Source organism: Miniopterus natalensis, chromosome 22, assembly GCF_054644295.1.
Source record: "Miniopterus natalensis isolate mMinNat1 chromosome 22, mMinNat1.hap1, whole genome shotgun sequence".
In the NCBI taxonomy this organism is placed as follows: domain Eukaryota; kingdom Metazoa; phylum Chordata; class Mammalia; order Chiroptera; family Miniopteridae; genus Miniopterus; species Miniopterus natalensis.
Genome location: NC_142102.1, coordinates 11,818,254 through 11,833,177, shown reverse-complemented (window position 1 = coordinate 11,833,177; position 14,924 = coordinate 11,818,254). Strand labels below are relative to the sequence as shown.

The following is a 14,924-nucleotide window of genomic DNA, read 5'->3' as shown; positions in this document are numbered from 1 at the left end:
GTTCAGGCCCAGGGTGATCAGTCATGGCCAGACAGTGCCCAGGATGCTGCGGTTCTCTGTGGGGCTTGGGCCCGCTCTGTTTTCCTCCCTGGTCTCCTCGACCAGGAATGAAAAAGGGAGAGGATTTGGGATGGGGTGTGTGTGTGTGGGGGGGGCGTGGGTGGAGTGGGGAGAAAAACTAATTTTATTTCTTTTTTTTTTTTAAAGACAAACTTTGGGATAGAAATATCGCAATAAATATGCTCTTGTGTTTGTGTGTGTTTTCTTAGCTGTAAAGAAAATAGGGGAGAAATTCCATTCTGTCCGGGTTCCAAGTGTCTGCAGAACTCACTCAGTCTTTTATGTGAGGAATGGACTTTGCCAGCCCGTCAACAGCGAGGCCTTTCTCTGCGGGGCAGAATTAGCTGGTGGTGAGGGGACTGTACCTGGGGCAGAGGAAGGGGAAAGGGGGCGCCTGTGATGAAGTGAAAGAAAGGCTTGGGGGGCAGGATGTGAATGCTGGTGAGAGAGAGAGAGAGAGAGAGAAAGAGGGAGAAAGAGGGAGGGAGAGAGACCCAGAGTTAGAAACAGGGAAACCCTCATCTCCTCAGTAGCTAGACTGTGTCCCATAGTTGCCAACCTGGCCTGAGCCTTGACCTCTATGCCATCAAATTAGAGGACTGAATGGGGGGGCCTAGCTGCTCCCCTTGAATTCCTTTCCAAGTAAAGGGAAGGCCCCTAGACCTGGGTCCTGGCTCTGGCTCAGCCACTCGCTGGACCCGCCCCCATGGCTGTTTTAAAGACGGAGCGAGAGGCTGGGCCATCAGGCACCCTCCTTGAGGGCAGGGGCCGTGTCTGGCTAGGTCCCCAGCACGGGGGTCTGGAGCTCAGCAGGCATCCATCGAAGCCGGTTTCCTCCCTGCTCCCAGGTGTCAGGCCTGGGTGAGCCTCTCCGAGGACACGTGGGGACCTAGAGAGAGGCGAGCGGTTGTCGGGAGGCTCCTTGTCCTGGGAGGGGAGGGCCGGCCTAGATGACTTTCCGCAAAGAATAAAATTTTTTCACACCAATCGTCATAATCCTCAATCCCAATCCAACCGCTCTTTGTGTTTTGATGGTTTTCCTCCCAATGTCTTTCCTATGGCATTCGCCTGTGTTTTACGGAATTGTCACCTTTTTGTGTTCTATTTGCTTTTTCCCAGGTAACGCAGTGGACCAGATGATTTTTTTTTTTGTTAAATCCTCACCTGAGGATATTTTTTCATTGCTTTTCAGAGAGAGTGGAAGGGAGAGACAGAGAAACATCAATGAAAGAGAGACACATCCATTGCTTGCCTCCTGTACTTGTCCTGACTGGAGCCGGGGACTGAGCCAGCAACTGAGGTATGACATTCCCTTGGCAGGAATCAAACCCAGGGTCCTTTAGTCCGCAGGCCGACGCTCCAACCACTGAGCCAAACCTGCTAGGGCCCAGATGGCCTTTTCTTGTTCCTTCAGAACTGATGAGCATGGGGTTTTACGGTCACGACCTCCCTGCCAGGGATCCTGTCCATGAGGCCGAGCTCTTTAGCCTCGGATCAAGTGGAAGGTATTGATTCTTTCCCTAGGTAGCCTGTGCCATGGCCGGGCAGCTCTCAGGGTGTTCAAGTTCTTCCAAGATGGGGTCAAAGTGACCCAACCCCATTATAATTTCCACCCTTAGGGACCACACTTAACATGCCTACTCCTCTTTCACGAGACTCATGACAGATCTTCAGGGGTCCAATCTGCTCTCCCGTCTGCTGTTCACCCCTGAAGATGTTCCCAATTCTTCCAGTTCTTTCTCATGGGGCTTCTAGACCTCTTTTCCCTCCCCAGAGCCACAGAAGGTCGAGCTTGGATAGACTTGTGTGAACATTAAGTCTAACTCCTTCGTTCTACAGGTGAAGAAACTGAGGCCCAGAGAGGGTAAGTGACTTGCTCAAGGCCACACAGCAAGTTGGAGATGGAGCCAGGACCTGAGCTGGTTCAAGGGGTCTGGCCGGCATCATTCCGTGTTTGTGAGCTCTAGGGGGCAGCGGCCACGTCTGTCTTGGTCCTCACTGTCTCCCTGGCCCCAGCAGAGGGCCAGGCACAGAGAGAAGCCATCAGGAAATATCTGCTGAATGAATGAATGAATGAATGAATGAATGAATGAATGAATGGACAAATATGAAATTTAAGCACCTCAGAAAGCATTTCCTCCAACTCCAGGCCTCCAAGAGACAAGGGGTAAGCCTGGAGGCTCACATTTGTTGAGCACCTATGAGGTGCACATCCCTCTGAGGTGCATATCCCTCTGACGTGGCTCATAACTGTCTTGCATTCAATGCATCTCATCTAGAGATGTATGTGCATCACTTGCTTGTGATGTGCATGGCTGTATTGATTCATGCCAACCCGTCAGTACAGCGTGTGACTCTGGGAAGGTCACAGTCCACGTGCAGCCTACCAGGGTCTCCCCTTCCCAGGTCCCCAGCACCAGAGGTGTGCTGCGGCTGGTTTGCACCAGCTCTCCAGGGCCTGTTTTAAACATCTCCTCCCAAGGGCGTGGTCAGTGATGCTGTGCAGGTAGCTCGAAATCGATGGGAGCATTTATACCATCAAATCAGCTAACACTGAAAATGAAGGCATTTTCTTTCCCTCCCTTTTTGAGAGTGGGCTTACCAGCACACTACTGGAAGGGACTAATACTAAATAAAGAAAAAGCCTGGGGGAAGGGTCATGGATACCTCTCCCTCTCCTTTTAATTGATTTCAGAGAGAAGAAGGGAGAGGGAGAGAGATAGAAGCATCAATGATGAGAATCATTGATCGGCTGCCTCCTGCATGATCGCCCCCTGCTTGGGATCAAGCCTGCAACCCGGGCACGCGCCCTGGCCGGGAATCGAACCACAATCTCCTAGATCATAGGTCGATGCTCAACCGCCGAGCCATGATGGCTGGGCCAGATACCTCTCCTTTTCTGTCTCATGAGGCCTCACTTTCCAGTGACTGTGCTGTAAGAGTCCCAGGGGTTGTTGAAGCTGACCCTAAAACCAAGGTCGGTTTGCTAGACTTAGAGCCAGGCAGGGCAGGGCCATGCTCGTCTCCATGTCATGCTCTGAGGCCCATCCTGATCCTGCCTCATCAGTGCAGCTGTGACCAGCATTTGCTGGATAAGTGAACGTAAGTGCTCCCCCATCCCTGACCCTGCTGGGCTACTGTGTCCTCAGCAGGCCCTACCCCTTGGTTCTGCACTCCGGCTGTGACTGCCTCTCCGGCCTATTGTTTAACATACACCAACTTTATTAGGCAGACAGTGACCTCCTTAGGGCTAAAAGTCAAGCCTTGCCTGGCCGATGTGGCTCAGTGGTTGAGGTTCAACCTATGATCCAGTAGATCACGGTTGGATTCCTGGTCAGGGCACATGCCCAGGTTGCGGGCTCAATTCCCAGTGGGGGGCGTGCAAGAGGCAGCCGATCAATGACTCTGTCGTCGATGTTTTTCTCTCTCTCTCTGAAATCAATAAAGATATATTTAACAAACAAACAAACAAACACCTTTCATATTAACTCACACAGTGCCAGGAACAACAAAAAATGGAATTTGACATCTATGCATTGGATGAATGGGTGGACCTCAGAATTTGGTTGACCAGTAAGATTGGCCAGAAACCAAGTGGCTCTGGGTCCATGACTTCAGTCTTAGGGGAGGGATTGGAAAGGACCAAGGTCACCCATTCCCCTCTTGTCCCTCGTGGATAAGACCCATCCTACACCTGTACATGAAAGTGGGGGCCTGTGCGCCTGAGATAGGATTTTAGGTCCAGCACAGGGAAAGGCGCAGGGATGCCACACCAAGGACACAGCTGGCTAAAGCGACCCCGACGGCACCTGAGAATACCATTTTCCATGTATTCTCAGCAGACATGGTGGGAGGGTGTGGGAAGGGGGGAGCGGGAAGCTGACTCCAATCGTATCTCTGCCCTAACCCACAGGGATGCTCAATGAGAGAGAAACATCGATTGCCTGCCTCTTGCACGTCCGCTACTGGGGAGCGAGGCCGAAACCCGGGAATCAAACTGGTGACCTCTTGGTTCATGGGTTGATGCTCAACCACTGAGCCACCCCGGCGGGGCAACAATGAGCATCTTATAGGCAGAATAAACGTATACAGTGGCTTCATGGACCAGGAGTGGGCAGGATGGGCAAAGCAGGGAGCGATGGGTGACTCCAGAGACGGCATCCAGGGACAAAGCAGGACTTAAGAGCCACGCTGGCACCTGAGGAAGGCTGCATTTCCAAGGGGCTGGGAGTGAGGCTGAGCCCAGGAGCTGGGAAGGAAGGCTGCCCATGGGTGGTGCTTCCTAAGGGTGGAGTGGGTGCAGCCATCCCTGGCCCCGAAGCATATGCCTGGACAAGGGTGGGCACTTGAGGGGAAAATTTAGCCCAACTCCACCAGCCTTTCTCCATGAATCCCACCTCTCCCTACTCTCCATGGCAGATTCCCAGTAAAACCAGTCTAAAGTGTTGAGGTACGTGGCATGGTGAATGGTGCCTGAGTCATTTACCAGGGACATTAGCTTTGCCCTGTTCTCTTTGCGGAAAAAACCCCTGGTACTTGGGACCTGCCCCTTCCTGTTCTCAGCCTTCCGTTCCAGCCCGGGCACTTGGAGATTTTCTCGAATTAATTTCAGACGCTGTGTAAATATCGGACCTGGGATTTTGGAAATGAGCGTCTTGCAGCCCAAATTTTCCATCAGGCGCAAGCACCTTTCCTGGGGCAGGGATCTCCGGCCAAGAGCCGAGTTCCTTCTATTTGGCGCTGACCGCCCACCTGGCCAGGCAGAGAGCTCCTTCCTGCAGGAACGTGGGAAGGGGCTGGGGACCTAGCGGGACCCCTCGGTGGCCTCCCTGGGTGGGAAGTGAGTTCAGGATCCTGGTGGAAACCAGTGCTTGTCAGAAAGGGCCATCGGAAGCTCAGGGCCACAGCCAAATTCCTGGGCAAAGGGGAGGGATGGGTGCCTGGGATATAACTGAGAGGAAACAGAGGCGACTGGCCCAGTCCCTTAATCTTTGGGGCAGATGGTCAGGTTATTGCAGTTTAGTCCAGGGCCCATCAAAAGTAAGACAGAGAATGGGTCATTTGGAGTCAAACCTCATACTTTGGACCCTAGTTTGCGTGTCTTGACCCCAGGCCTGGGGATGATGTCAGAGAGAACGTCCACTCAGCTCCTTTGGGGTGATGCTTCTCTTTGAGAGCCAATGAGGGTCTCCCTGTCTCTGAACTGCTCGTGGGCCCCGGTGCAGATCCTCATTCCTGCCTCAGGATCAGACCTGGCCGATTGCCTAGCTCAGCATCTCTGTACACTCGGGGAGTCCCTCAATCTGCTCCAGGAAAGGAGAGTTCCCTGGTCAGGTTCCATGTAAGCAGCCTGATGGGAGAGTCAAACACCCATCAGCACACTGAGACGTCCCACAGGAAAGGGGGTGAGGCCCCTTTGACATGCAAAGAAGCCTATGGACAGTCTCTGTGAGGCACATGCTGTGACACCCACTTTGGGGAACCCTGGCCTGCCTTCATCTGCCTCTTGGGACAACTATACTTTAATCCAGGGTCAAAGACAATGATATTAAGGAAGCAGGAGAGAGGAGACAGGGAAGCAGGCCATGACCTTCTCATTCCCTGAAAGGACAAATTAGTGGCTAGAGTCCTGCCTGCTGAGAAAATCCCACAACTAACCCCCCAGAGGCAGGGCTAAAGGGAGGGGCTTAGGAACAATTGCATGCAGAGGAATAGTTTTGGGCTTTAAATTCGGGGTTCAGAAACGGAACTGATTGGGGGTAGATTCCTAACCCTGCTCCCAATCAAGCGGCCTGGGCTCAGGCATCTCCGTCTGGCTACCTGTGATGATGGCCTCCAGGCCCCCTTTTTCAGCCTTGAAAAGCTGAACACCCACTATTTCCCTGCGTCATCCTAAAATCCAGGTGTCCCCCTCCGCCCTACCCCCGAGCCATTGGATATGAGGTCAGAGTGACTGAATCGGGTGGTGGAGGGAGCGAGCACCTGGTTGGGGGAAGGTCAGGCCAAGGTCCAGGATTTGCTGGTGAACTTACCCTGACATATGCTCCGCTCAGGGTGGGAGCTGGGGCCAGGATGCCTGGTTTTCTGAGGGAGATGGGACGCTGGCCTCCCCCTTGCCTTGGACATTTCTCTTATAAAGAAAGGGCTTTCTCTCCAAAGCAGCCCTGAAACCAGCAAGGGCCCTGGAGGGACAGACAGAGCCAGAAGGTGGCCGGTGAGTGGACAATGGATGGCCCCAGGAAAAATCTGTCCGCAGTTGGGTTCTGATGGGATAGCACAGTGTGTCTGTGAGCTGGTGTGTCCTTTTGTTGCTGGTCTGAACGGGACATGTGGTGTGCAGGGAGGAGGAGCCTCAGCAGCCCCAATTGAAGCCTTGTGCACCCCAGTCCAAGAGCCCACCCTTCTCTGAGGCTGTCTTCTCATCTGCATAATGAAGGAGGTGGGTGATTTTAATGCCCCTAGGACCCTTTCTGCTCTAATGCTTCATGATTCTAAGGAGGCTCAGGGAACCTTCGCAATTTCCCAAATCCACCCCTTCGCCTAGTGGCCTTAATTTATTGTGACTTCAACTCCATAGGGTGGAGCAATGGGCCCATTTTACAGATAGGAAAATGGAGGTATTCAATGATGTGCCTCCACTGAGATAAGTCTCTGGGTTTCTGATCCCGATTTGGTTCTGTTTTCAGCAGCTTGGTCTTCCTTGGTTCTTATGTCTTACCTGTACCTCTTACCCCTCCCCCCACGGTATCCCACCTTGGGACGCACACAACTTAAATGCTGTAACTGCAGGGGCCTCTAGAGGGCGCTGTTGCCTGGTGCTGTAACCTGGCCTGGGCACACACTGGGAACCAGAGGTCCTGGCTGCTTGTGGGAGGTTTGCCATGGAGGGTTTGCAAAGTGAAGAACTGCCCATCTGGGTATCGTTGGTACTCTCCTTGTCAAGAATCAAAAGGAATTTATAGTGTGATGGTCCATTCATTCATTCATTCATTCATTCATTCATTCATTCATCAGTGTGCGTATCACCTCCTGGATTAGGTCCAGCGCACACTAGATACAAAAGGTTCCCGCTTAGGGTTTCACAAGCACCCCAATAAGGCACCTCCCCGAACAGTAATTTACTACTGGATCTTGACCTGTGAGGACAGACCTTAGCATCTCTACCTTACAGATAAGGAGCCCAAGGCTTAGAGAGGTGAAGCAATTTCCCCATGTCGCACAGCGGTCAGTGCCCAGTTCATTCAGCTCCACGTCCAGTGTTCCTTCCATTGAGCAAACCCTTCCCCCTCCCCACCTCTCGCTGGGAACTGTGTGTGGGGAGGTGCTGACCTGCACCCCCCACCCCCACCCAAACAGATGGTATTACTATGGCAACCGTGTCCCAAACAGCAACCTTCTTTGGCCTCGCGATCACATGTCTACACCTGCTGATGCTGTACTTTTCCATCTCAGGACCTTTAAAAGCCCCCAAAATAATAATAACAGCTGTTCTTTTATCATAGGCCTACATTGTGCTAGGCCCTTTATCTGCTTTATCTTGAACCCTGTCAATCACCCCACGAGCCCCATTTCACAGGTGCAGAAACTGAGGTTCAGGGAGGATAAGTGACTTGCCTGAGAGCTCACAGCTGGGATTTCAACCTAGATCTGAGCTGCCAAAGTCCAAGTTCTTTCTACTTTTACCACTGTCGTCTTAGCTTTTTCCTTTCTTTTTGTGTGGTCCTGTCCTCACTGCGTGGCCTGGCCTGATGCCTAAATGAAGGTCTGCAGCAGGGTTTCTCAATGGGCACTATTGACATCTTGGGCCAAATAATTCTCTAGTGTTGAGGGGAAGGTGCTGTCCTGTGCATTATAAATATTTAGCAGCATCCCTGGTATCCACCCAATAGATGCCAGTAGCATTACCCCTCTCCCACGGTGACAAGAGAAAAGTATCTCTACACATGGCTGAATGTCCCCTGGCAGGACGGGGCGGGTGGGTGTCCCAAAATAGCTCCCTGGTTGAGAATCACTGCTTTATAGAAATGAGGGGTCAGGGTCAAGTCGATTACAGACCGTCTTCCCCATGAGACTGTGAGCAGCTGGGGGGCAGAAAAAGCGAAGTGTTCCATTCGTTGCTGTGTGACCTGTACCTAGTACAGCACCTGGCATGTAGCAAGTGCTCCTGAAAGGTGGATGAATGAATGAATGAATGAATGAATGGTTTTGGTGGACATGGTATGTTTCAGGACGAGGGCCCGAAGTCCTCAGATCCTCGCCAACCTGCTCTGGGCTGCCCTGAGTCATGCACCTTCTCCCCTCTAGGCCTCGGTCCCCTTTGTGCTCTCTTATAAATGAGGGTCATCACAGGCCCTGAAGGCCCTGGATATCTAGGGTCTGGGAATGGCCACGTTGCACTTCACAGGCCCAGAGTCCAGTGTCTGAGAAGGGGCTGCCTCTCAGGCCAGGCACTGCAGACCTGCCCGGTTCTGAGTTTCTCTCCTTGCTCTCGCCCATCAAGGCAAGTCAATTACCGAGAGACAGGCAAAGGCCGCCCCCCCCCAACTCCCCCAAAAAGCAACCCTATGCAGGAGAGGTGGCTTCTTTTTTGGGTGTGTGTCTTAAAAGGAAAAACATGTAACCTCAAAGGTAACCAAATATCCAAATCGCGATGCCCAGCATCGCACACCCCAAATTCACCTATTCATGAGCTTAACAAAAAGCCCCTTTAGGATACACTGTAAGGCCATTGAGAGGGAGAAAAGTCACCTCTCACAGGCCCAGGCTAGCCCACAGGGCCCGCCCTCCCAACACACACACACACACACACACACACACACACACACACACACACGGACTCTCAGCTGCTTATAAGGAGGCTCTGAGTTTTTAAAAGTAAACTCCAGCGTTTCCGTTCTTGCCCTGGATTCAACTTTTAAAGAAAGGAAGCGTGTTTTTTTTACGGTCCTCTACACCATTCCTCCTTCTTTCCGGTCTCCCCCCATGCTCTGCCCCTCCAACAGCCCCTCCTCTGCAATCTCAACTCATCTTCAACCACACCCAGGGGCCCAGGCCCCCTGCCGGGTCTGGGGGGACAAAGAGCAGCCACCCCCTGGGGGGGAGATGTCGCAGAAACAGCACTGTCTCGCCCTATCAAACCAGGCTTCCTTCAGGAAGGGGGATGGCAGTGAAACGTCCATCAGGGCCCAGGGCATGGCCAGGGATAGCCTGTGACACTCCTTTTTTCAAGATGGGTTCCACCCCCACCCCCCTTTCCCAGGGCAGCCGGTGAACCCTGTCCCCTCCCCTGTTCCACTCGAAAGCAGGCCTGCCCTCCACATCTTCCCTCTTCCCTGATTTCTGGGTCCTCTCCCTCCAACTCCCCTTTCACCCCCACCTGCAGCCTTCACTCCCAGCACAGGGAAGGGCCCAGCCCAGGTGTTAGTACGGTGCCTGGCCACCTGGAGCCATGAGGCAGGAATTTCTGAGACAGAAACTTCACCGGGATCAATGTCTTCTTTTCTTTTTAGCTTTCCCTGAGGATATTTTTTCCATTGCTTTTCAGAGACAGTGGAAGGGAGAGAGAGAGAAACATCGATGTGAGAGAGACACATCGACTGGTTGCCTCCCTCATGCTCCCCGATGCAACCGAGGTACACGCCCTTGGCAGGAATCAAACCCGGGACCCTTCAGTCCAAGGGTCTGCTGCTCTAACCACCGAGCCAAACTGGCCAGGGAGGGATCAACGTCTTTTAAATTTCTTCGACCACGACCCGCAGTAACAAATACATTATACAATTATCAAATTTGTATGTATTTGTGCATATACATATGTATTATAAACACACATACATCCACATAAGACTGCAAAATATATAACAGAAACGAGTTTCCAGAAACAATATTTATCCTGGGTGGTAGAAGGAGATGATTGTACTTGCCTGTGTCGTAAAACCCCACTAAATTGTCTTCACCACCCGCAATGGGACAAATCCGGTGTTAGAAGTTCCTGCAGGAGCAGAGATGGACTAAAAGAGACACTCCGAGCAGGGACCTGCCGGCTTCCCCGGCTCAGCTGAGATCTTCCTAGTGCCCAACAAGAAGGGCCTCGGAAGGGACCAGGTTCTAGCAGGCATCGTTAAAAAAAAATCCACACCAAAAGTTGGGACACACAGTCTTTTACGAACAGGATATTCAAAATGGGTACTATCCTGAATTTACGAATGGTGACCCCAAGGGGGCCTAGGAACGGTTGGACGAGAGGAATTAAGGTTTGTGATTCCTGCTGAGTGCTGGACAAGGCACCCGAATTATGTCTTTTAATCCTCGGTATTCCTCCCCTTTTTGGAGAAGAGGAAACGGAGTCACAGGGTGGCCAAGTAACATCACCAAAGTCATGTAGCAGGGAAGCGGCCCAGCTGGGATTCTAACCGACATCTGACTTGCCCGGCAGGCTGCTCATTCTTGGGGCTCTTGCCCACCATCTGGGGAGGTGAGCTCCCTCTCTGACTGGGGTGTGGGCTGCCTGGGATGGGGTGCGTGTGTGACAGACAGTGAGCAGGGGCAAAGTATGGGCTCAGGGGTGGCTCAAGCCAGACAGCGCAGGATGTCACCACTCGAGCACACAGAGACCGCTGCCAAATAAGTAATAATATTTCCATCATTCCCACCCCCTGCCTTGATTGTGTATTGGCCAGAGGGCTTTCAAATAATAAAGAATCCCTGTTTAAGTACAATTTTCATGGAAAATTCTAGGTAAGTAAATCTCCTACTTAATAATAATAATATCAAGCAATTATTGAGTTCTTGCCCAGTGGCAGGTACTACCTGGGCCATGTCACAGCTACTGTTTACTGAGGACGTGCTATGGGACAGCACCGAGCAGAGCCGGGCACCTAGGTGGCGCTCAGCAGAATGAATGAAGCTATCAGTGTCCCTCCAGAGACTGCACATAAATGCACCTAATTTAAACACAGCTCCGTGTAACGGGAGGAATCCCAACATTTCCCGGAGAGATTTTCTTTTTCCTTCCTTCTGATAATTCCTTCACCCCAAACGTTTTAAACTTGAGAGATCTTTTGATCCGTAGTTTTTCCTTTCTGGTTAGGAACATTCTCCCCCATTTCACCCCACCAACTCCCTCCCCAACAAGCCTTTTGCGTTTCCTCCCCCGTTGCCCTTCCATCCCTGGGCAGTGTCTTCCCAGCTCGGGCCCGCTCACAGGCCAACACTCCTACGTGGATGGGATGGTCTCCCCGCCTCCTAAAACCCCTCGCCCAGGGGCGCAGGCTACCTGACTGCTGCTTCTCCTTGGCTACCCGAGGATTCAAGCCCAGGTTTCTGCACTCTTAAATCAGGGCTGCCGCTGAGTCACAGGGCTGAGCCCAGGTTTCTGCAACTGCCCCTAAATCACAGGGCGACTGTTGGAAAATCAAGGCACGTCCCTGGGTTCACTTTCCGTCATCATGAGAAGACACGGGTGGGTTTCCCAGGCCCAGGGTCCCTCACACGGCCGGACACCCACCCCGTTGCATCATCCAGGCCCAGAAAACCCCGACACTAAACCAATTCAGCTTTGCACCTCCCTCTTTTTTTTCCTCCTGCCAGCCACCCCTATAGAACTGCAATTTAGGCATCCACCAAAATGGGGAGTTTGGGGGTGTGGGGTGGGGGAAACGGACGGCCCTGGGCTCCTAAAGGGTGAAACGCTGGAGGGATCCGACCAGAATCCCGCTCACGGACTGCAAAGGGACAGAATGACGGAAAAGTTTGGGTGGGATCCTGTCTCCGAACTGGACACAACCCCACGGCCCCAGTTTGCTCCGGCCTAGAATGGGGGTGCGCTGACCTATGGACAGTCACCCACACCCTCCCGGAGCCAGGGGCAGCAAGGGCTCCTGCTGGCCCATCCCTGGCTTTGTCCACGGAGGACGCTGGAGATGGGAACATTGCCCTGGGGTCCTGCCCAGCCCTCCCATCCCCTGACCTGCGACATGCGCCTTCCTGGGGGCAGGGGCAGTGTCCCCCTGGCCAACTCCTCCCCAGCTGGCTTTTCAGGTGCCCCGTGTGTGGCCCAGGTGGCCCAGGCCAAGGGGACCCGCGGGTCCTGGGTCCTGCCCTGCCCTCCCATCCCCTGACCTGCGACATGCGCCTTCCTGGGGGCAGGGGCAGTGTCCCCCTGGCCAACTCCTCCCCAGCTGGCTTTTCAGGTGCCCCGTGTGTGGCCCAGGTGGCCCAGGCCAAGGGGACCCGCGGGTCCTGGGTCCTGCCCTGCCCTCCCATCCCCTGACCTGCGACATGCGCCTTCCTGGGGGCAGGGGCAGTGTCCCCCTGGCCAACTCCTCCCCAGCTGGCTTTTCAGGTGCCCCGTGTGTGGCCCAGGTGGCCCAGGCCAAGGGGACCCGCGGGTCCTGGGTCCTGCCCTGCCCTCCCATCCCCTGACCTGCGACATGCGCCTTCCTGGGGGCAGGGGCAGTGTCCCCCTGGCCAACTCCTCCCCAGCTGGCTTTTCAGGTGCCCCGTGTGTGGCCCAGGTGGCCCAGGCCAAGGGGACCCGCGGGTCCTGGGTCCTGCCCTGCCCTCCCATCCCCTGACCTGCGACATGCGCCTTCCTGGGGGCAGGGGCAGTGTCCCCCTGGCCAACTCCTCCCCAGCTGGCTTTTCAGGTGCCCCGTGTGTGGCCCAGGTGGCCCGGGCCAGGGGACCCGCGGGTCCTCGCGGCGACCCCGGGCACCTGCCGCGGCCCCTGCGCGCGCAGGCGGCGCGCCCCCTCCCCAGGGACCGCGCGCCGGGGGCGGGCGGCGAAACCACGCGCAGGTAGCACCGCGAGACTTGACCCCGCGCTTCCCACACTCGGCGGCCGCCGCCGGGCGCGCGAGGGCTCCTCTCAGACCCCGGGGGCTCCCCCACCGCGGCTCCCCCGCTCCCCACGCCGGGGTGTCCGGGGGTGCCCCCCCGCTTTCCTCGCTCCTCCCTGCGCCCCATTCGCTCCGAGTCCGCCGCAGCCGGAAAGTTTTGCTGGACTCCGCCGCCGGCCCCTTCCACGGCCGCCCCTGAGGGGAAACTGAGGTAACGCGGCCGCGAGCCCCCGTTTTGGGCGGCGCCCCCCGCGCCCCCGGGGGTCAGTCTCGCGCCGACGGACGGAAAGAGAACCGTTACCTGGAAGAGTGTGCGATGCCCACCGCCGAGAACGAACTTGGGGTCCCGCAGCCCTGGCGACGCGGCGGCCGCTGCCGGGGCCCCTCCAGGCCCGGTGTCCCGGCGCCGCGGGGGAGACGCTGCGCGCGGGGCCGCTGCCCGCGTCCTGCCCGCGGGGCGCCTCGGGTGCCGGCTGGCGTGCGGGGTCGTCCCCCCGTCCACGGCGGGCCGAGGGAAGGAGGGAGCGTGAAAGGCGCCCGGAGTCCCGTGGCCCCGCGTCAGGAGCCGGCCGGCGAGGCGCGGGGAAGAGACGGAGCGACGGAGACGGAGGGAGACGAGACCTTGAGCAGCGCGCGCGCCCTCAGCTCTGCCAGCCCGGCGCCGGCGGGAGGTAGGTAGGTAGGTGGGCGGGCGGCCGGGCCGGGCGCGCGGCGACACATATACGCGGGGAGGGGGCGCGCGCCGGGGAAACCCCACCCCCGGGGGCCCGCGCGGGCGGGGCGGGGGCGGGGCGCGCGGCGGCGCCTGGCGCGCGCGGGACCCCGGCTCCCCGCCGGCCGCCGGGCTGGAGGGCGGGCGGGCGCGCGGCTGCCCGGGCAGCGGGAGGAGCGCTCCCGCCGCGCCGCCGGCCCGCAGGCGGCAGGAGAGGGCCGCGGGCCGGTGTCTGCAATGCGGTCGGTCACGGGCCCCGCGAGGGCTGCGCCCGCACCGCCGCTGCCCGGGGCTCTCGGGGTGTCCCGCGCGCCCGGGGCGCGGAGGCCCGGGGTTGCAGGGATTTCCCCCCCTATCCTCCAGTCCCCTAAGAGATGGTGGAAAGTTTTGGAGACGGGGTGCGCCGCCTGGCAGAGCAGGGCAGGGCAGGGCGGGGAGACGGGGGAGGTCAGGCGGCAGCGGGAGGTGTCTCCCGGCTGGGACCCGCCACGAGAGCCCAAGGACAGCGCCGGGGCAGCGGGGCGTCCCCAGGGCGACGGGGGCTCCGCGGACCCCCACCCTCCGAATGTTGTCTCCGGGCAGAATAACGAGAGAAAGAACAGCTCTCCAGCACCTCCTGGGAGCTGGGCGCTTCCCAGGCACGAATATCTCACTTAATTTTCCCCCAAAGCGCCCAATGCGGTAGATATTATAATGATTATACCTCTCCCTTCCCTCCCCCTCCCCCCCCAAGATGTGGAATCAGGCTCAGAGCGCAACGGAGTTTCCTGCTCAATCAAGGTGGGCTCGGAATCGAAGCCCAAGGTCATGGTTTGTGTTGCCGGGCAGGCGGCTGGCTCAGCCCCGCAGCACTTTTGGGGGACCCAGGCTGCCTGGTGGACTTCAGGGTCCTTAAGGGAGGAGGCTGGTGGTGCCTGGCGCCGAGATTTAGGGGCCTCCAGGTCGGTGTGGTGGAAACTGCTGGGCCCCCTCCTTGGGTGAGGTGCATTACAGAGATAATAATAGATCAAAATTTTTTCATTGATTAAAAGGAAACGAAGGGCCTCAGTTTCCCCATGGTGACTATTCTGGAATTGTGTGGGTATTTTACCAGCCATCTCTGCTAGGGGGCAGGACTGGGGCCTGGCTCAGCCCCACAGCACTTTTGGGGGACCCAGGCTGCCTGGTGGACTTCAGGGTCCTTAAGGGAGGAAGCTGGTGGTGCCTGGCGCGGAGATTTAGGGGCCTCCAGGTTGGCCCGGTGGAAACTGCTGGGCCCCCTCCTCAGGTGAGGTGCATTACAGAGATAATAATAGGTCAAGATTTTTTTCATTGAT

At 56.3% G+C, this 14,924-nt stretch overlaps 1 protein-coding gene across 2 annotated transcripts in view; it reads right to left on the bottom strand.

Annotated features, from left to right (window-relative positions):
• ACAN (aggrecan) overlaps nucleotides 1-13,283 on the bottom strand; it is a 38,868-nt gene extending 25,585 nt beyond the window's left edge. For both annotated transcript variants that reach the window (XM_087829203.1, XM_087829204.1), the window contains exon 1: nucleotides 13,198-13,283. The gene's annotated coding sequence lies outside the window, so the exon portion shown is untranslated. The remainder of the gene's footprint in view (nucleotides 1-13,197) is intronic.
• Nucleotides 13,284-14,924: the final 1,641 nt, after the last annotated feature.